General features: G+C 33.7%; 1 protein-coding gene across 5 annotated transcripts in view; it reads left to right on the top strand.

Moving 5' to 3' along the window:
• Nucleotides 1–23,535, top strand: part of Oct-TyrR (Octopamine-Tyramine receptor) — a 42,224-nt gene that overhangs the window by 8,615 nt on the left and 10,074 nt on the right. For 2 of the 5 annotated variants that reach the window (XM_081988974.1, XM_081988971.1), the window contains exon 2: nt 3,125–3,155. The exons of 2 other annotated variants lie outside the window; for them this stretch is intronic. The gene's annotated coding sequence lies outside the window, so the exon portion shown is untranslated. Of the gene's footprint in view, nt 1–2,940; nt 3,160–23,535 lie in introns of those variants that run through there. One more of the 5 variants, XM_081988972.1, reaches the window with a different exon arrangement.

The following is a 23,535-nucleotide window of genomic DNA, read 5'->3' as shown; positions in this document are numbered from 1 at the left end:
AATTTTTCAAACATTATACAAGCATTGTTTGTCAGCTTTTTACTTTTTTACTATTTAACCATTTATGCTGGATAATGTTGTTTTAAGAACTTTTTCACAGAAAAACAACACCGACTAAATGTCAAGTAACTTTACTCGAAACACAAATATCATCTAAAGTAAATATGGGTTTACACCGGGGCAGATAAACGTCATAACAAATTACGTGTCAAATAAATTGCCCAGAACATGTAATGGCAAGGGACGAACCACCTAGTCAGTGCCATATTAGCTGGGTATTACGTGATAAATAACAGGTTATTCTCTGTTGGAAGTGACTGGAACTAAATAAATAAATTGAATTTAGCGTAACCGGTTGCATGTTGATAGATTTGAAATTCAAGCATTCATTATCATTTACTATATTATAAACACTGGTTGCAAATTAAGCCAAACTGGATTTATATGCGCATATTATAATGAACAAAGTTGGTAGATTGCTTAAATAGTTAAAAATATAATGTTTGATTAAATTTCTCAATTAATGAGACATCTCAATACATAAAATAGTTTTTTGACTTCACTAAAGTTTCTGACGTCAAAGTAAAGCCAAGGTATTAACACAACAATGTGGCCATAAAACTGTCTTCTGTTTTTTTGTTGCAGTGTTACCACTTTGCTAAACTCAGAAATTAATAAAATTGAAAGTTAGTTTTCTACCTCCATTCACAAGTTTAATAATATCGAATACCGTTGCCAAACCGCCAGATTCTAAGTTTTGGGAGAAAATTCGTACCCAGTAAATCACTTAATGTTCTCGGTTAAAGTTTCCTTGTCGGCTTCTGTTGGGGATATACGTTTACATGTTTTAAGAAGCTTTAAGTCCCTTAGAGGGAATACTAACTAGATGTAAGAAGAGATTGTTTATGCGCCTCTATTTTGCTCTAATTCCCGCAGCTTTAAGAATTCCGTCTGGAACTGAAACCAGTTATAACTCTTACCACTAAGATTGTTATAAAATTGAGTTGTTAACCCAATTTCCTACGGGAATATTTACCTAATTCCAGTCCCAGTTCTAGTTGTGCCAAAACAATTAGACTGGTCAAAATAGACTCGATTAATTTGGCAGTCATTGTGATTTTTCTGTATATTCAAACCAGACAGGAATATTTATAACTGAAAGCAAACAGGAAGAAATAAAGCGCAATAAACTTTACCCAAAACACACACAGGTACAAGATTAATAGTTCGCATAACTAAATTATTTAGTCGGAACTTCGGGTTAATGATTGTTTATTAGCTGTCGACAAAATATGGTGGTGATAAATCATGCCAGTTCGATACAACGATTATAATACAATTCAGGTGTAGAGTTTAGTCTTTTTGTTCTATTAAAGAAACTTTTAATAAAATTTATGTAAAAACCAAATTAACTTAATAAAACTTCTTGAGGGTGTTTTTTGACTTGACCACCCCCTTAATTTCATTATTTTTGATTTTAATACAAAATTTGTGCACCAAAAAAAAGAATGCACCAAAATTTCAGTTTTCAACTTAAAACTTGATTTTTTTTAACAAAATGTAGATTAATACCATTAATCTGAAAGTATTTAGACAGTAAAAGTTAATTTTCAAGATTCAATCATATTACCCATAAACATTTTTAAAAATTTTAGTTTTTAATAAGCTCAAACTGTGCATATTACAGAAAGCGTTCCTGAGATATTGAAAGTAGTCAATGGGTGGTTCAAAATTCAATAACGCTTGTTTCCCCAACACTTCCAAGTCGATTATAAGTTTGAATGTGACTATAATCAAGTACAAAAAAACACAGTCTAAACTAAACTTAAAGCTAAGCTGTCTTTAAACTCAACTTAGCCAATGTTAGGGGCATACATCACTTACAAGGATTGAATTGGGGGTTAACAAACAACATTTTGACGTATCATGTAAACGGTTTATGAACGAGCTACCTCTGTCAAGTTAATATAACGGGACAGATTTAAGGAATATCCATCCCATTTTAGAATGTTACTATTAGGGGAAAGTTGGTCAGAAGACTTTTGGTTTTGTTGGTTAAGATTGCTTGATACTAGAAAAGGTTTAATTAAGACACAAGTTTGGAAAGTTTAATTTTTACTTTATTATTTAAAACAATACTAAAGTATTAAACGAATCTTTCTGAAAAAACAACAAGATTTTTATTCTGGTATTTCCCAAAGTGGGTTGTGGGTAATAAATTTATTTGAGCGTCTAGGTACAACACTTTATGTTGAAATTTAGCACGCAAGAGTGCTTTAAATAAACTTGCAGAGAGTGTATAAAGTGGCTGAAAATAACCGAAAACGAGCCGTTATTTTTATCCTTGAAACCGGTTGGAAAAGAAAACAATGTTGTTATTTTGCTACTTTTTCTGAAAAAATAAGTTTTATTCACCAAAGTGCATTAGACTAACAGTAAAACATAGAGTATCTAGTCCAAACTAAATATATACTGACCTAGATGTGTTGTGGCAAGATACTGAAAATACCTGGTCGGCAATTTTACAACGGTGGCTGTAAAATGATAATCCAGTTTGCCAGATCTTTCAGATTTATAGGTTGTTCAATAAAAATCAATTATCTCTGAAAGTGAATTTTAAACGCATGCATCAAAAATGATTTAGTACCAATAAATTTTCTTGCATGCCAAAACTACTAAGAATATTATCATTAAAGTGTGGAAAATAAAACACATGATGTTTGACGTCAAAACAAGTCACTCATATAATTTATACAAAATAATCAAACTGTAAAAACAGTTATTTCAGCTTTTTTTCTTGGTATAACTATTTTGGTTCTATCTTAAACTGTTAGACAATAAATCAGCTATTAATTTGCTGATTAATTAATAGTGTATTGCCGTGCCGATAAGATAAAACTGATAATATACTTACTCATAAGCAGTAAATATTGGTGTATTTACTCACCTGATGTTATTACACACATTAAATATTGGAAATGGCTGTAGGATGACTTCTGCTTATTCACTAAACTTATAGATTAGAAGGAATTGTATCTGTAACACTACGGTTGTGTTTTCTGATGTGAAAGTGTTGATTCAACAATCTTGTGAGTGTAAAAGTGACTGGATTGTCTTGTTTCAGATGGAATGACACCGTAAACTAACCCCAGAAGGTAAGTAATTTTTTTAATCCACACACATTTTTCCTATCGTTGGAAAATTGCCTGCAAAACTGTACTTGGGAACGTTTTTTGACGACAAGCGGAAAAATGCTACATTGGTTCATTTGTCGTGTCTGATTTAGGTCAAACCTCACAATAGATCTTGTTGCCCCAGTGTCAATGGTAAACACATCACATTTTTGTTGTTCAATAGTCCTTGAGCGATTAAACTACCATTACACCTTTTAACCATAGAAATCCTTAATTTGGGAGCTAAAGAGTTACTTACTACAGAGAGTGGCTTCTTATGTTATTGTCGCCTTTTTGCAAAATTTCATCCAGCTTTTTAACAATCAAATTCAAGGTAGAATCTGCTTGGTCTTTTTTACTTCCCGCATTCTTTCTCTTTTGTAGGAAATGTTCTTTGCGGCTTCAAATTCTAAGCTGCATCAGTCAAGTTTCTAAAATCTATCTAAATCTATATCTGGTTCAGAAACTCTTCCGGTGCTTGTGGATAGGCTAGTTGAATTAGTCGCTCAATCTCAGCCCCAAATTGGATTTTTGATGTTCCAGACGTCAAAAACGAACTTAAGTAACCGGAATACTGAGATTTATATGTTTTTTCTCTTGCATGAATAAAAACAACGGATTTTGGCATACGTTCTGAATTTTTTTGGCTAAATTTTGAATACATACCAATAACTTTGTATAATTCTGTATTTCCAATATGGACAACTTTATAGACAGAATTATTTAAATCTTTTCATTATATTATTTCGTCTTTAAGTAAAATTTTCTTGAAAAAACAAAGAAATTTTATTAGCACAGCATAAACTATACATTTTATTGGACAGCTTAAAATCATAATTGTTCCACGACAAAGCATTTTCTCGTAGGAATTGCGGTCCGTTCAAAGCCTTAACGAGCGTTTTGCGACGTTTTGTATTTCACTCGGTCATTTTCCAAACAATTGGATAGTTTAGTAGAGATTTTCCAGAAATACTTTCGTATATTTAAAGTGTGCGCGCAATAACTGGCAATTAGCACCCCAGTAGTGCCGTAAATATTATTATAAATTCTGTTTGAAATTTGTTTATTCGTAGTTAAAGTGGTTTGACAAATAAATTGAAAGGAATAACCGAAAAAGTTGTTATTGGAAATGAAAACGGTTCATTTAGCTGTTAACACTTTATGACTGGCGCCATATTTGTGAAACTCTAATATTGGCGGTTCGAAAATTTCGCTTTTCCTCTTTTGCCTCTGACAATATTAAACTTTATCCCACATTTTGCCGGTGCTAGATATGGCGGGTTATCACTTAATAAAAGTTGAAAGGAAACCGCCTCGCAATTTAATCTAAAACTCGTGCTCATCTTTCGATCAACGTAAAATCCGTAAATTCACATTTTTATTTCAGTTAAAATTGAATCACAGTAAAATTTCAGTAACTCGAGAAGTAAAGTACGTCATTTACTGAATGGACGTTGCAACAAAAGTATCAATGACGTCCGCATTTTTCTTTCACGCAAACCAGCACAAACTTGATAATTAATTCAGGGCTGAATTCCATTAACAACAAAATGTTTACAGAGTAATAATTCAAAACACTTTCGAGCCTAAAACCTACCCAGTATACCCTTAAGGGACCCTTTACACGGATGAAGTGACGAAATCCTATTTTGAAAGGATGTTTGTTTTAGTCTAGTTAAACTGTCCGATGTAGTTTTCAAATATTGTGTTTTAGATCATATTAGTATAAACATAACTGTTATTTATGAAGAAGGTAACTAAAACCAAACAGTTTTCAGCCTACTATAACTACTATAGAAATTCTGAAAGAAGAAGACTTTTTAAAAGGAAAAAAGACAGTGGTTATCAAAGTTTCATAACTGAACAAACTGTCAAAATTCCACTCATAAAGCTGATTTTACTGAATTTTTGTTTTGTGGTTGTCATATTTAAAAATAGAATAAAATTAAGTCAGAAACAGACAACCAAATGTAATAAATGCCCAAAAAGCACTAATAAAGGTATACAATGCATTCAACCAAAGTCAAACTTTGGTTGTTTTGTACCTCTATGAGAATGAATTTAACAGTTTCCAGGTTTCTAACAGAACAAAAGACAGAGCTATACTGACAGCCAAATGTCATCTGTCAAAATACGACGTTATAATGTAATAGAAAGTAAAAGTTTAAGATAAATATTTTTAATTTGACAAATGCAAAGATTCAAAAACGTTACTTTCAAAATCCGGTGGACTGAACCAATACTCACGAGTAAATCCTGGGTGTTATTATTTATGCAAAACTAGTGAGTAATAAGCATATTATTAAACAGTCATATCAAAATTTAAATTTACTTTTTGAGTTAATATGAAAATGTATAGAGAACAAAACTACAAGAAATCTTGTTTTGTAGGTGCAAATTTGCAAACTAGATAGGTTTTTTGATTAAAAAAGTTTTGTCACAATACACAACATAATGGAAATTCAGTTACTTATACGCAAAAGTTTCACTCCATTATTAAAGTTTGTCAGTTCCTTCTAGGTAATTGTACAAATATGACAGTCATTGTAAGCCTTCAATTATTTCCTAATTAATCATGGAGTTTTTGAGCGATTATTTAGTTAGTAACGTTTCTGCAGCATTGTAATTGTGATAAATGGCGCAATTACTCAAATACAGCGCGCTGAAATATGATTTTTTTTCGTAATGAAAGGGTAACGATTCATGGAAAATTGATTGAAACTGTTTTCAATGGAAATAATTAGCGTTCGGACAGTTTAAAATAATGTTTCTGGAATAAGTTGTATCCAGTTGCAAACAACATTTTTCTCGCTCTTTTTGATGGCTTGCAGCCTATTTATGACGGAATCGAATAATAAAAAGAAAAAAACGGCACGTGGTGTGTATTTTCGGCTTAAAAGATCCCGGAAGTTTTTCATTAACAGTGGTGAAAAGATTTGCATTCAATAGGCTAGATTCACTTAGAATTTCTCATTTTGTAAATCAAGCAAATCAACAAATTACAATTCTATCTCGAGAAACTGGATGTTGAATCACTTTGGCAAAGTTTCCTAATTAAAAACGCCATTTACCCTGCTGCTATAACAGATGTAATCTCAAAAGTCCAAAAGGAGCAATTAGGCATTTTTCATCCAGTTATTTAGGTGTGTTTAGTAGCGCCAAAATAATTAAAACTTCGTGTAAATTCCGGGGGTTAGATTTAATTTGAACTTTCTCTTTTATATATTTAATTTGACCAGAAAAAGTACAGCAAAAGTTGCATTTTTTAACTAGATTACGTTAACGTTAAAGTGCCCTTTGGTAATGACCCATTTGCCCTTAAGAAGCAAAATGGACTTCTGCAAAGCTGCATAAAGTTACTAATTGAAAATTGAATTATGTTTGAATAGCTGAAACGGTTTTAATTAAAATCTCCACGACTAAGGAATGTTTTAACTGAAATAACAAATTTTTTTGCTGATGTTAAACAGTTAAATTATTCTTGTTTTTGGGTAATTATTATAAATAACTTATGCCGGTCATTTGATGATAATTAAATTTTTGATCATAGTGAATATGGGAAATAGCCTATTTGGGTTAAAAAAAACATGTTTTTCTTTATAACATCCAGAAGTAACAAATGCTAGGTTACAATAATGTTCAAAACCAAAGAAGTGATTGTGAAGAAGTTTATAATAGAATCTGTGGAACATCAGTGCAAGTGTCTAAAAGAAGATAACCAAAGAAAAATTATGATCTTCTCAAGTATCTTTTTTATTTGAACTACAAAAATAAGCCAAAACACCTCTCCAGTTCATGTTACAAAGATACTGAATCTCAAAGGTAGCTAAAAAAAATAAATAAAAATTCCTTTAATACTTTGTACATTCTTAGGTTCAACTTGGTTATCAGATACATTGTACATTTAAAATTTTTAGTGTTAAACCAAAAATCAATCTTGTCAATTATAATTATGCAAATCGACACTTTAAGTGCACATCAAAAGTTCAAAACTCTCCAGTTTTCCCAAAACTCTTTCCATAATGGACAGTTTAAATTGACTATATCCAAAGCATCTAGAATAAAAAAAACTATTTCAAAGAATTGAAATTGAATTTTTGCCGGGGCAATCCATGAATAATTCCATCCCAACTAACATAATAATTGCCTACGACTGTGATTATATAAAGCGGAACGTTGTGTCACGTTAAGCAGCAAAAATGCAATTTATTTTCCAATAGGGAAGGGCTTTCATCGGAAGTACAATTTTAATAAAAATCTGGAATGATGTCCCTTTGGGAAATCGGGGCGCATGTATAAAATACGCGATAAAGACGAAAGCCGAAAAGTATTAGATAAGGACTGTCCTCCTAGAAACAATGGGGTACAAACCGTTACAAAAAGACGATATCGATAAGATTTTTCCAATTCGGATCTTTCCTGTCTCGATGGAATGAATTATGACTACTTTGGGGAGAAATACTGACAGTTTTGGGAATTAGTAGCAAAAAGAAATGTGACCTCCGGGACTAACAAACTTGTGGTTGTGTGACTTTTATAGAATTTAAAAAAAGTTTGGTCGGACGTAGCAAGTCGCAGACGCAAATAAATCTTAATTGATAAAGTATATTTATTGAGTGAAACGTCTACATCAGCCGGGACTTTCGCACTTGTATGTTTATTATTGATAGCCTGGTTAAACAAAATGTTCGTATTGAATCATCCATTAACTTGCCTACGTTAACATTATCAATCCCAATCCTATTAACGTCACAATTTTTTGGTAATTTATGATGCTTGTGTATTTTTTGTATGAAAGAGTATTCTGAAAATGCCAAATCGCAATAACTAGCATAGGAGATGAGTCAAATTTGCCCTTTTGAGCACGTTCTTATCCCGTTAATACAGTCAAGGCAGCCGATAGTTAAATCGGGTTTACGGTTTGTGTTTCTTGGCCTACTAACCGGAAAACTATAGATTTATAGAGATTTAACAGCTTAACAGTTTTTATTGATCGTAAAAATGTTAAAAAATGGGTTTGCTCAATGATCAAAGAGTGAAATAGCTGTTGACCAATAATTGTTTCTAGTCTCATTATTGTATTCTTCTCAAGAAACTATTGCTGAATATATGGATGTTTCAATATAAACGACCAGAATAAAAAGCAAAAGATTTATCGAATACTTTAACTTAACTCCCCTCAATCTCTCAACGTAATGTGAGTGAAGTAAATAGATCCTAAGTGCAGCTTTCCTTCAAAGTGATCCTGGCATTAGTTATTCTGTCGGAATCACTTTGGATTCGATTTTTTTATGGTTAAATATTGTGCACGTGGATTGAACTGCCAAAAAATCAATTAACCAACCAAAACACTTACTACTACTCATTTTCACAAATTATATCAAAGAATTCATTTTCTAAAATAAAAACTTTCCTGTTTACGTTTCATTCCTAGAATTTACGTATGTTGTGGCTATTAAATCTTTGCAATTAAGATTACAAGGTTTACATCAGCGTATCCGGGTTTTTACATGAGTAAACCGTTTTCCCATCGACCTACAAACTAATACCAAATTGACTGGGGACATAAAGAATTCATTTCCATCCCTGACAGGCAGTTGGAGATTCATTATATCGTCTGGATTGATTATAGCGTTTCGATTTGATGGAATTTAATTGGGAAAATAAACAGGTACGCTGTTGATTTTCTGGATTATTGTACTTAGTCAGCGAAAGCTTTGACTGAATATGTGTGTAAGGAAATAGTTACTCAAAGCACGTTAATAGAAAAGAGTCTATTTACCTCTCGGTCTGCTAAATTCACCTACATAAGCACATATGGAAGCGAATTTTACATGATATGAATATTCCAGGCATAATAATAGTTTAATTAAGAGCACTGTCTAAACTAATTGCCTTTACCTGGCGGGAACGTTCAAAAAGTTAACTAATTTGTATACCTACGCTTTACAGGGGATGTTATACAAACTAGGGTGGGTTAATTTAGCTCTAACCCCGGTAACACTAAAAAAAACACACGACATATTTACCAGCGAATGAGAATTGCCTGGCCAAATGCTAATTGAAATAATAGTGGCTAAATTGGAAAGCTTTCGGTTATGCTATCAGGGAGGATTTTGCTGTACGAGTTTATTTTTTAAGTTAAAATATTAGTGGTGTTCTTACAACAAAAATGTTAGTACGTAAATCTTCTGATAGCCATGCTTTTGAGAAAACTGTTCTGCATTTATTTCCTTAAACCCAATCATTTAGATGCAAGTCGCCTTCAAATGTTAAAACTTCACGACAACAAAGTTTTGTTTAAGTAGATTATTTAAACTACTCTACTTTTTAAGAATTCTTTTTCTTTAAATGTGAATGTCTTGTTTCCTTGTGTAATTTATCCACGCTTTTCTACCACGAAAATGACGAATACGATAAGGTGGCGAAAGCAACTTTCAAATATTTGGATACTCACATAACACGAGCATAAAAAAACTCCGGACGTATTTCAGAAAAAGAATTTACGGTCGTTTAACCTCACCCATCAATCAGATTCGGGAGCAGAATAGAGCAGGACAAGGTAAATTCGATATATTTTTGAAATGTGGTCTTTTTTCCTGAGGGTCAAATCACCGACTGGCTAACCATTTATCACTAAACGATATTCACATATGTTCAGAGAATAAATAGTATCGGTGGGTAATGCATCAAACTGACGACATTACAAAAGTACCACACTAAACTAATGCTGACTAAACATCACCGTGTTGTCTTTGAACCTAAATTAACCACGAAATAAAAGCTTGCATTTCCATCCACGTACCCTTTTAAACTTTTTGTCCTGCTCGCTTTTCTTTCAGCCAGCACTTAACGTTATCTCGTTTCTGCTTTGGACGTGATGCATAAATTTTTTAATGCAGTTTCACTTTGTCAGACCAACTGTAAAGAGCATTTCAACCTTGAATGCGCAAATGTGCATTAATTCGGAATACCGTGTGATCTGCTTAAAATCCTCTCTAACATTTCGAGACAGCCTGTTGATTCTCTCTGTTCGCAACAGGAACGGATTGTCAAGTGGGATTACAGCAATTCCAGACCGACATTCTAGGATTATGTTAGAGCGTGTGTGTGTCTGTGGAAAAAATTATTACCAGAGGTTTTGCAGTCTATTCGAGGAAGTAGAATATGTGCTTGTCGTAATTTGTGCTGACAGAAAATTATTAAACTAAAATATCAATAATTGTTTATATTGAATACCTACTTAACTTTCAAACAAATCATTCAATTTATCTCAAACAGTCTCAAAATACATCTCTCTTCTTTTTCGATTAGGTAAGTTTAGGTTAAACTTTTCACGATCCATAAATATCGCATAGGAGCTAAATCTAGCTTGTCCTTTCTGGATCCCTAAGGACTTCTTGATATATCGGAAATGTAATGGCAAAATTCGATTTTCCTCGCCTTTCACTTTGGCCTTGTGGGTTTTCACCATGAATAATTAAGAAAAAAATATCCTTAAATCAATGTTTTGCTAAAGAAACGCTTCCTAAATGTGGTCTACTTGGAAAACAAATTTTCATCATCGCCGCATATATTCCGGAATTTCCTGACCGAACATATGTATGTCGAGGAAATTGGACAACGGTAGATTTGGTGTTATGTTTGCATTGCGACTGGGAAACTCTGTATTCGGTTTTAGGAAGGATAGTTAGATAAACAAGCGACCATATTGCACAACACGGGTTTTTCTGTTTATAGTTTGGTATTCGGTGTGTTCAGCAAAATTAATTAAACACTGCAGTTTTGATTGTGTGAACTTTGGCAGGATTAAGTTTGCTCTGAAACAAGAACCTGACTAAATAGTAATTTTGTTTGTTTGCCTGCTCTTGAATACAGTTATCACTAGTTGGGTTCAGTTTAATATAGCTAAAGATAAACTAATAATTATTACAGATGAAAACTACAAGCACCAGGTAGACATAACAACAGATAAACTAAAGTATGATTGACACTAGACAACTCTCTCTTTAGTTATGCAACCACACATACAAAACACTTAAAGTAAATTGCATTTATATGGCGACTTCTTTCTCGCCAGAGAAAAGCCATTTCAAAATAGCCCTTCCACTCTAAATGGAGAAACATTTTGTAGGAAAACGTCGTATCTGTTTCCGCAATTTGACGCTTAGAAACAGAACAAAAGTAGTGGAAACGACAGGCACATTGACTGGACCGTGAATTCACTTCATCGCAATATGTCCATTAAGTTAGAAAATTCCTTTTGTGTGTGTGGAAAGGAAAACCGAACTTGGCAGATCACACCTCGTAAATAATCACTGTAGTGTTACGTTTCATCAGAAAACTGCACTATCCACCTTTCGAAGACCGAATCTCAACTTTTATCTTAAAACAAACGTTCCTGGAAACAAAGAGCGAAATTCCTAAAGTGTGTGCATTGGGAGCAACATCCGCCCTTATTGAAATAGTGCTCCACTTTGATGCTGGATTACCTTAAAAGGGTGTTTCGCCCCCTTTGAACGTCCGCCGCATTTTCCCACTTGGATTGAATAACTTTGGATTTGACGCCTTTTAAAACAAATCTTAACGAAAAACCAATTACCATTATTAACGTTAAAATATAAGAGAATGTAAATATTTTAGTGTAGTAACTGTGTGGGTTTTCGTTCCTAAATTGTAAAAATAATTGGCAATAAATGCGATTTGTTTGAATTTCTTGACATGTAAAGTGTGAGAAACGCACCAATTGGAATTAGTTTTAGAAATGAAACGTATGTTTCGATTGGTTCGAAATTACAGTTAAACTGTTTTGTTATAGGATTTATACTAAATTACCAGAAAATTTTATTGAATAAAATAATACATAGGTAAAAAAATACATGTTTAATCGAACACCTAGTATATATTCTGATTCCAAAAATATATAATAAGGTGACATTTGGTTTAGTCATTTTAAAATTATTAGCATTTTTAAAGATTGTCATTTTAGTGAGTTTTAAAATCACAGTCGTCATGAATTTGGATGATCAGCTGTCAGTTTAACTTTACAGTGTTGCCAACTGCAAATTTAAATGGCCACGATCATGTGATGTGCTTAGCTTTCCCAACTGGTTAAATGTAATTTACAAACTTTTTAAGGTTAAGAATGAGATTTCCTGGTCACATGACTGTTGTTGACAGATGTCAATTTAACTAAACAGTGTTACCAGCTGCAAATTTAAATTGTCACGATGAGAAAACGTGCTTTTACAATTTAAAGATGACATTTTCCTGGTCACATGACTGTTATTGACAGATGTCAATTTAACTAAACAGTGTTGCCTGCTGCAAATTTAAATTGTCACGATCATAAAACGTGTTTTTACTATTTCAAGCTTTCCCAACTGTTTAAATATAACTTAAAGACTTTTCAAAGTTAAAGATGACATTTTCCTGGTCACGTGACTGTTGTTGACAACCTGCAACTTAATTTTACAGTGTTGCCTGCTGCAAATTTAAATTGTCACAATCATAAAACGTGTTTTTACTATTTCAAGCTTTTCCAACTGTTTAAATATAATTTAAAGACTTTTCAAAGTTAAAGATGACATTTTCCTGGTCACGTGACTGTTGTTGACAACTTGCAACTTAATTTTACAGTGTTGCCTGCTGCAAATTTAAATTGTCACGATCTCATGATGTAATTTTACTATTTCAGCTTTTCCAACTGTGTAAATGTAGTTTACAACAACTTTCCAATGTTAAAGTTGACATTTTCCATCATTAAGAGATCGAACGTCACGATGACGTAATTTGACAGTTGTTCAATATATTGTTTTGTCAAACTACGTCGTCGTGACGTCAAATTTGTTCTGCACACTGACGTTCATTCGTGACACTAACCTGAGATTTTGAAAAGTAATAAAATCACAATTTTTAAATGCCAATAATTCAAAAACTGCTAAACCAAATGTCAACTTAGAATCAACTTTATATTTTTTTTTTCTTTTCTCTATTGTTTAATTCATTAATATTTTCTGGCCATTTAGGAGAAGCTCTATTACTATTAACAATTTTTGTTGTATCTGCAAAAAGCTGTTTAAATATACGGACCAACCCTGTACAGTACAAATATACTACAATAAATCAACTGAAAGCATTGATTACTATTTACACGACATCTTTGTTAAAGTTTTCCAAAGCGATAAATCACATATTCTTTGATTGGCAAATACAAGAACTAGAATTTAATCAGTTTCAGCTAGAAACGAACAAAGTGCACATATATCAGAACACAAAGTGCTTATTGACAGGTTAAATTACGAACATACTGTGAATAAAACTGTGACCATCAATTGCAATCAACGCCGTTTTGATTTACTGAAGGCAAATTTGGGAATGCTCCCGGGATTCCCGACATTGCGATGGGACCAGAATCCAGAAAATCCACTAGAAAAATCACTAGAGGCCATTTGTTTTTGCTAATCGGAACATGCAAAAGCAATTTCGATTCAAAACTGTTACCCATGAATAATGTTCGTTTTTTTCTCTAGTGAGGTGGTAAAGTGTTCCGAACTGGTTAAGTTAATGTCATAACAGAATTACATTTTAGTGCACTGTCTAGTTTCACTTTTCCTAAATTTACGCTCCCGAAGAGAATAAACAGTTTCATTAAATTCCTAGTGCCTTAAAAGCACTTAACAGTTTGCCAGGTTCCCGTCTCTTTTTGAGCAATATTTCCCCAAAGAGTTTCTCACTGGCAATCTGCTCCAAGAACTCGTTAATAACATTATAATGGATATTTTATAAAGTTCGTGTATAATCACCTATTATAGACCTGAACTTGAAAATTGAAATTTACCGCCGTTTGGCACGCTTTCATTTCCTTTAATTATACACGGCCCTCAAATCGATTACTTTATAGTTAGGAGTGATTTAACTTTTGTATGTTTATGTTACTTTAAAATTTTAATTATAAACATTACTAATACAACACTTAAAAGGTGTTTAAAACGAATATTTAGTTGGATTCACAATAATTATTGATAATAGTTATAAAATTCACAGCCCTAATCAATCTGAGATGTATTTAATATTTATCATATTATATTCAGTTTAATGTAAGTACATTGAATTCTTATCGTCATTTATACCTTAAATCAGTTTCTTCTAACAAAAACTGGTTAAGGCAAGGAAAAATCAATCCAGTATAAGATTTAGTCCTAAAGTTAGAGGGTCTGGGCCGTTAAAATCCCAACAGTAAAATTAACTTCAATCTTAAGCACATTATAGAGGATATAACGGTAGTAAAACCCGCCTTTAGGGCTCAGCGATGCCTTGAGTTTTATGATTTTCAGCTTTCACTTTTTAGATTTTAAAAAGTTTTTTCTTCGATAAAATTTCAGACAGATGTTCAGTCTTTTGAAGTTTGCCGTAACAATTATGCAAGGTTTTCAACCAAATGTTTAAACACAAAAACATTCAGGCTGTCCCGAGTTTTACGCCAGTTTATTAATTGTAGCAAAAATACTTTAATAAAACTTTGTGCACTTAAAGTTTCTTAATGTCTTTCTGCGTGACAGTTAACACTGTTCGAACTAGCAAAGTTCGGACATAAAATATCAGGAAAGTGTAGTTCATTAATCTTGTGTCTGGATGATGAATGGATTTTTAGGTGTATCTGTCCAGGAAAAAGGTAATCTATAACTTAATTTCCAGATACGTGAAATGGTACACAGATATTTTTCTTCATTACTGACAAGCAAGAAGAAGTTGTTCATTTAAATTAACAAGTGAATATTTAAAGAGTCGGTAATATCCTGTACCTACATCAAATTTATCCAGGGCATTCTTCTCTGAAATATTAAAAATTCTTGTCAGCAGTAAAGGTGAGATCAGAATTTCACTTTATAAAGCCTGGCTTGGAATTCAACCACGTGAATTCTACAACCGATAATATATGAATTATTCACAAGTTTTGGTGTCCCTTTTTTGTGTTTAAGTAGGGTTAAACTTTCGGTAAAGTTACGTCAGTTCTCAGATTTACTAAATTAAAAATTACTCCAACAAGACCGTTTATGAATTGAGTGCACTTGCAGCCGAGATTAAATTTCACGACACCATCTGATAAAAATTTTATAAGGAGGAGATTAAATTTTCCTGAGAAACTTTACTTTATTTACAAGTCTGACATAAGGCGCTTAAAAATGCCGAAATTATTAAAAGTTGAACCGACCCCAAAATTGTTACTTTACACAACTTTTCAATAAACCACCGCAAATTACTTCAGAACTTTATTTTCCGGTTCCACGATTAACAATTCAAGATATAATTCTTTCAAGTTTAACGGGATAGTCTCGCAAAAACACATTTCAAAGGCAAGATTCAATTGATCTAGTCACTTCAGGACCCGGAATAAAGTTAATTTCAACTGAAACTTTTCCTATTTTCCTCCTAAACTAAAAGAGGAAGTTTTCGAGGGCCAAACTTGGCTTTAAATGGAGTTGTCAACATTTCCGTGCTTAAAATAAGTTTTTAATTAACTGAAATCCTTCTCGTATATACCCAGTCTTAACAACTTTTATTGTAGAAGCTGACCAATTGGGCGGGGTTTTTAATTTAATTTGTTTTTGTTTGCTGTGATTCTTTATTACAAACATAATAAAGCATTGTTTTGGCTGCATTTTGGTAAAAAAATCCACCCTGTAGCTCACACACAACCAAAGTTAAGGCCTGTCAAACTAGACAGTGCTTTTTTGGTTTTAGCTTTGTGTCACCTTGACGTTTTTCCCTCTGGCGCTGTCACTACAAATTTTTCCGGGCTAGTTATACAGGGTGGTCTAATAAAACATTGTTATGGCTACATTTTGGTAAAAAAATCCACCCTTTAGCTCACACACAAGTAAAGTTATGGCCTGTCAAACTAGACAGTGCTTTTTTGATTTTAGCTTTGTGTCACTTTGACGTTCTTCCGTCTGGCGCTGTTACTACAAATTTTTCCGGGCTAGTTATACAGGATGGTCTAATAAAGCATTGTTTTGGCTACATTTTGGTAAAAAAGTCCACCCTGTAGCTCACACACAACCAAAATTATGACCTGTCAAACTAGACAGTGCTTTTTTGGTTGTAGCTTTGTGTCACTTTGACGTTTTTCCGTCTGGCGCTGTCACTACAAAACTTTCCGGGCTAATTATACAGGATGGTCTAATAAAGCACTGTTTTGGCTACATTTTGGTAAAAAAATCCACCCTCTAGCTCACACACAACCAAAGTTATGGCCTGTCAAACTAGACAGTGCTTTTTTGGTTTTAGCTTTGTGTCACTTTGACGTTTTTCCGTCTGGTGCTGTCACTACAAATTTTTTCGGGCTAGTTATACAGGGTGGTCTAATAAAGCATTGTTTTGGCTACATTTTGATAAAAAAAATCCTCCCTCTAGCTCACACACAACTAAAGTTAAGGCCTGTCAAACTAGACAGTGCTTTTTTGGTTTTAGCTTTGTGTCACCTTGACGTTTTTCCGTCTGGCGCTGTCACTACAAATTTTTCCGGGTTAGTTATACAGGATGGTCTAATAAAGCATTGTTTTGGCTACATTTTGGTAAAAAAATCCACCCTCTAGCTCACCCACAAGTAAAGTTATGGCCTGTCAAACTAGACAGTGCTTTTTTGATTTTAGCTTTGTGTCACTTTGACGTTTTTCCCTCTGGCGCTGTCACTACAAATTTTTCCGGGTTAGTTATACAGAATGGTCTAATAAAGCATTGTTTTGGCTACATTTTGGTAAAAAAATCCACCCTCTAGCTCAGACACAACTAAAGTTACAGCCTGTCAAAGTCAAGTGAGCATTTTTGTCCCTGTTTCGATGTTTCACCCTGTATTTCCCTAACCCTACCCTGTATTTTAGTAAACATTTTTTCTTCTTTTTCGTAGCAATACTATGTATAATTTTCGAGTAACAGCCGCGTGCACGGCTTATTGGGACACCCTGTACAATGCGTCCAGGATAAGGAGGGCCACTATAGGGATCTTGAAAACGGTTAGAGATACAGATTTGGTTAAATGGGAAGAAAGTTGCATAATCACGGCCTTTATTATATGATTTTTTTAGATATTTTGAAAAAGTGAATTTTTTTATTTAACCTTATTTTGTGACGTTAATATTAGACTTTATTTATCATAATTTGTTTTGTTTCTTTATCAAATCTTTTTTCTATAGTTGATTCTGTTACACTTATTGATCTCAAACAATATTTTTGTGTTTAACATTCTGCAAGTTGATCCATCTTTTACTTCACAAGAAAAAAAAACAGCTTAATAAAGTTGTCGTATTCGTTTACAATCTTAGCAATTATCCATCATTAACAAGCAAGTAAATTGCTTTAATCGAAGCAATTAAACTGACAATGATTGTAATTGATGCCCCTAATTATTTCCGCCGTATGCCTGAACAAATATATTGCTCGAGTGGTTTTATCGTCGTGTGTTTTGATTATCGCAATTTGCAAAGTGTTTTATACTTCCAGTTTGCTGCTTTTAGAGACATCAAATAACGTTCAGTTCAGACATTTTTATAAATTACTGGGTAATTACAAAGACAATAATAATTTATGCATGTTTTTAAGAGTTGCTAATTTTGTACTTTAGAAAACTTTCAGTAGTAGCTTTTTCTTCATAATTACAACTGGAAAAGTAATACAGCAAGAGACCAACTTTTGATTTAGTAATTACAGTCAACAATCCTGAAACATCCTGAAATTTGGAAGGCGGAATATATTTAATTGATGGTTGATGGCATCCATGAATAAATTTTACGATTTACAATCTGAAAGAGACGTCATTTCGTGTTAAAAGAGTAATTTCTTTCATATTTATCAAAGTTTCCTTTGTTCGGTCTGAGATGAAACCGGAAGCAAATGTGAGATATAAATCCCGATTTGACAGTAAAGTTGCACGCAACTTTGGCGTTCCACGACAAACTTTGCCCGCAGTTAAAACTTTTCAACGTTTTGAATAAATTTGATTCGACTGCGATATTGAAAAGAAAACTTTCTGCCGATTCCTCTATAACAACATTCACGTTTTCAGCTAATAATACGTAATTATTAGTATTGTTTCAAACTTGTCAGCTTGAATGGTTTTCCTAAATCTTAGATCTTGCTACATTACCACAAATCGGTTTCAATAATTTATCGCGAATGGTAAATTGCACAGTAGATGTTTTGTATCCATTAGTGCTAAAGCACAAGAGGAACTAATGAACTCTGGATTTAGTGCAATCGATTTGTCATATTAAAACAACTTCTACTAAGTTTGGACTGTTTTGGATGTATTCCACTTTTTTCCATTACAATACGAAAGTTGTTTTCCAAGAATACTTTTAGACACTTAAAATCCTTGCACAGTTCTATCTATCGATAAGTTGGTGCCATAAAGGCAGGATTGAAGCTGAGCTTCACACTCAGCTAGACGACATCGTTATGAATCGAGTAAATCCCTATTGGAAAAGTTTTGCCACTTTCTCAGTTGCATAACTGGAAATAAATATTTTCTTTTGTTTTTCTGCTTGAACAATGCAATTTTAAAAAATCCGATTTAGTAGGAGTTATTTTGAGATTGTGTATGGTAAACAAAAAGCACAAAAGAAAGCTAGAAAGGACAATCATTTAAACGTCAATTGAAACAAGAAAGCAGCAAAAAGTAGGGACAATTATTTCCTTCATCAATTCTCGTGCTTGTTTAGAAAGCAAGTCATATATCACGTCCATATGGATGCCATATGTCAATGTAGCGATTTATAGAGAAGTTCAAGATTGATGACTTGTATTGTAATCTTCGTAGACTTGCTGACCTTTGTAGTCATTTTGTTCTCTAAAATCTAATTTCATATTTCCTTGAAATTCGCAGCAGATGCTAAACTGGATATAGTTCTATTTTCTTCAGAACTATTCAAACCACTTTAGCTGTGCACTTACAAGCTTCATTGCATTTTATCCCTTAAATTCACTTATTTACATGAATGTGCTTTCTACATTTGGCACGTACGAGCTCGCATATGGAACCCGTTTCAAGTAAAAATTCAGGAATAAATTTCAAATTTAATTCAAACTGTATTCCATTAAAACACTTCACGATTCCTGAATTAAACTGCTTTAATTCGGTCATAAACCGTATTGATGGCACTTTTGGTAAAACGTGCTATTACGGAAGCATTAAAAAATTTATGGGGCGCGATTTAGAAAATGAAGCGTACTTAGGAAAGTAGTTTCCATTGAGTTTTCCAAGTTGGAGGCAATTTATATACGGCCAGAGTGGATGGCTGAACGTGACGTTTTTGGGTTAAATGGCGGCAAATGTGAAGCTTATTTGGAAAGAACAACCTCAACAAGAAATCCTGAATTGGCCTTTTATTGGGTATTTTTTTTAAATTACTAGTTTAGCTCGTTAAAATTGTTCGTGTCGTGTAAACTAAGATACTTTAAAATGAAAAGATCAAAAGTTGGAAATCAACTTTTACGCGCTTTGAAATTTTCGATTCCAATTTGCGAGTTAATAGAGGAAAGTTTTCGAAGACTGGTGATAATGACAGTCGTTTCAAAAGCACTCGATTCAAAATGTATTGATCAATGCTTCTTTCGTTATAATAAGGTGAAATAGTTGATTTAATCAGAAATTTAAAAAAACTGTTAATATTTTAATTTTGCTTGAAATGAGGCAATGGAAAAATACAGTTCAAATTATAAGACCAAATTACCACTGTTACCAACTTAACTACTCCCAGTTCAGTTCCACACTATTTCCTTATAAATTGTCGAAACTTAAAAAGCCCGGGTGAACGTAAGTACTTTCATTTCCAGGACTTTGAAGCTTACAATTTTTTTCCTGAACCATGCTGGTAAAATGCTGTTCAGTTAATGCAACCTTTACTTTCACCCTATAGCTCACACACAATCTTTGCTTTGTGTCACTTTGACGTTTTTCCGTCTGGCGCTGTCATTACGAATTTTTCCGGGCTAGTTACACAGGGTGGTCTAATAAAGCATTGTTTTGGCTACATTTTGATAAAAAAATCCACCCTCTAGCTCACACTCAACCAAAGTTATGGCCTGTCAAACTAGACAGTGCTTTTTTGGTTTTAGCTTTGTGTCACTTTGACGTTTTTCCGTCTGGCGCTGTCACTACAAATTTTTCTGGGCTAGTTATACAGGGTGGTCTAATAAAGCATTGTTTTGGCTACATTTTGGTAAAAAAATCCACCCTCTAGCTCACCCACAAGTAAAGTTATGGCTTGTCAAACTAGACAGTGCTTTTTTGATTTTAGCTTTGTGTCACTTTGACGGTTTTCCGTTTGGCGCTGTCACTACAAATTTTTCTGGGCTAGTTATATAGGGTGGTCTAATAAAGCATTGTTTTGGCTACATTTTGGTAAAAAAATCCACCCTCTAGCTCACACACAACCAAAGGTATGGCTTGTCAAACTAGACAGTGCTTTTTTGATTTTAGCTTTGTGTCACTTTGACGTTCTTCAGTCTGGCGCTGTCATTTCAAATTTTTCCTAGCTAGTTATACAGGGTGGTCTAATAAAGCATTGTTTTGGCTACATTTTGGTAAAAAAATCCACCCTCTAGCTCACACACAACCAAAGGTATGGCTTGTCAAACTAGACAGTGCTTTTTTGATATTAGCTTTGTGTCACTTTGACGTTTTTCCGTCTGGCGCTGTCACTACAAATTTTTCCGGGCTAGTTATACAGGGTGGTCTAATAAAGCATTGTTTTAGCTAAATTTTGGTAAAAAAATCCACCCTCTAGCTCACACACAACCAAAGTTATGGCCTGTCAAACTAGACAGTGCTTTTTTGATATTAGCTTTGTGTCACTTTGACGTTTTTCCGTCTGGCGCTGTCACTACAAATTTTTCCGGGCTAGTTATAAAGGGTGGTCTAATAAAGCATTGTTTTAGCTAAATTTTGGTAAAAAAATCCACCCTCTAGCTCACACACAACCAAAGTTATGGCCTGTCAAACTAGACAGTGTTTTTTTGATTTTAGCTTTGTGTCACTTTGACGTTTTTCCGTTTGGCGCTGTCACTACAAATTTTTCTGGGCTAGTTATACAGGGTGGTCTAATAAAGCATTGTTTTGGCTACATTTTGGTAAAAAAATCGACCCTATAGCTCACACACAACCAAAGTTATGGCCTGTCAAACTAGACAGTGCTTTTTTGATTTTAGCTTTGTGTCACTTTGACGTTTTTCCGTTTGGCGCTGTCACTACAAATTTTTCTGGGCTAGTTATACAGGGTGGTCTAATAAAGCATTGTTTTGGCTACATTTTGGTAAAAAAATCCACCCTCTAGCTCACACACAACCAAAGTTATGGCTTGTCAAACTAGACAGTGCTTTTTTGGTTTTAGCTTTGTGTCACTGACGGTTTTCCGTTTGGCGCTGTCACTACAAATTTTTCTGGGCTAGTTATATAGGGTGGTCTAATAAAGCATTGTTTTGGCTACATTTTGGTAAAAAAATCCACCCTCTAGCTCACACACAACCAAAGGTATGGCTTGTCAAACTAGACAGTGCTTTTTTGATTTTAGCTTTGTGTCACTTTGACGTTTTTCCGTTTGGCGCTGTCACTACAAATTTTTCTGGGCTAGTTATACAGGGTGGTCTAATAAAGCATTGTTTTGGCTACATTTTGGTAAAAAAATCCACCCTCTAGCTCACACACAACCAAAGGTATGGCTTGTCAAACTAGACAGTGCTTTTTTGATTTTAGCTTTGTGTCACTTTGACGTTCTTCAGTCTGGCGCTGTCATTTCAAATTTTTCCTAGCTAGTTATACAGGGTGGTCTAATAAAGCATTGTTTTGGCTACATTTTGGTAAAAAAATCCACCCTCTAGCTCACACACAACCAAAGGTATGGCTTGTCAAACTAGACAGTGCTTTTTTGATATTAGCTTTGTGTCACTTTGACGTTTTTCCGTCTGGCGCTGTCACTACAAATTTTTCCGGGCTAGTTATACAGGGAGGTCTAATAAAGCATTGTTTTAGCTAAATTTTGGTAAAAAAATCCACCCTCTAGCTCACACACAACCAAAGGTATGGCTTGTCAAACTAGACAGTGCTTTTTTGATTTTAGCTTTGTGTCACTTTGACGTTTTTCCGTCTGGCGCTGTCATTACAAATTTTTCTGGGCTAGTTATACAGGGTGGTCTAATAAAGCATTGTTTTGGCTACATTTTGGTAAAAAAATCCACCCTCTAGCTCACACACAACCAAAGTTATGGCTTGTCAAACTAGACAGTGCTTTTTTGGTTTTAGCTTTGTGTCACTTTGACGGTTTTCCGTTTGGCGCTGTCACTACAAATTTTTCTGGGCTAGTTATATAGGGTGGTCTAATAAAGCATTGTTTTGGCTACATTTTGGTAAAAAAATCCACCCTCTAGCTCACACACAACCAAAGGTATGACTTGTCAAACTAGACAGTGCTTTTTTCACAACCAAAGTTACAGCCTGTCAAAGTGAAGTGAGCATTTTTTGTCCCTGTTTCGATGTTTCACCCTGTATCGCCCTAACCTTACCCTGTATTTCAGTAAAAAAAATTTGATAAAATGTCCAGCGGAGTACTGAACGGTTAATTCAAGTGTTCAGAATTTTCAAAATTGAATATTTCCACCATTTTTTGACTTACAGTGTGCGCAAACCACTCAAAATAAAGCTTATTCAGTCCAGTTTCCTGTCATACCACACACTCGACCATTTTTTTTGAAATGTATACAGGGTGTGGCACAGAACAGTGTGAAATTTTCACAGAAGTAACTAGAGGTTGTTTAGTAAGTTGGGTAAAAAAATCATTTCTTATTCATTCTTTTTGTTAATTAATTAATTAATCAGTGCTGCACTGTAGAAATATTCAAATTGGAAATATTCCAATCAATTCGCATTTTTCAAACATTTGCAATTTTAAAAAGTTTTTAAATCTGTTCGTCTGGGTTATTAGAAAACTTTTACGGATAAGGTACAGAGATTCGTTTTGTGCTATTTACATAATATTTCCTAGTCTAGCTAAAAAAGTGTCTTACTGAAATCGAATGTATGGTATTAAAAGTTTCAAAAATTTGGAATTATGCTTCAAATGAGATTTAAAGCTGTAGACGAAGAAAAACACTTTCAAGACTTAATATTGTATTAAAAGAAAAATCCAATTTTAGGTTCAACAACTTTTTGCTAGTGGAATACAGTATAGAAATCAATATCAGAAATATTGTGATTGTAATGGTTATTTGATAATAGTTTTTTCAGTTACATTAGGGTTGATGGATGTTCTGTCTGACTTGATGATTTTGAATACTTAAAGGATGAGCATTTTAACTACATTGCTCCTTT

This window comes from Ips typographus, linkage group LG11, assembly GCF_016097725.1.
Source record: "Ips typographus isolate SLU linkage group LG11, UJ_Ityp_2.0, whole genome shotgun sequence".
In the NCBI taxonomy this organism is placed as follows: Eukaryota; Metazoa; Arthropoda; class Insecta; order Coleoptera; family Curculionidae; genus Ips; species Ips typographus.
This window is presented reverse-complemented; position numbering and strand designations above follow the sequence as displayed.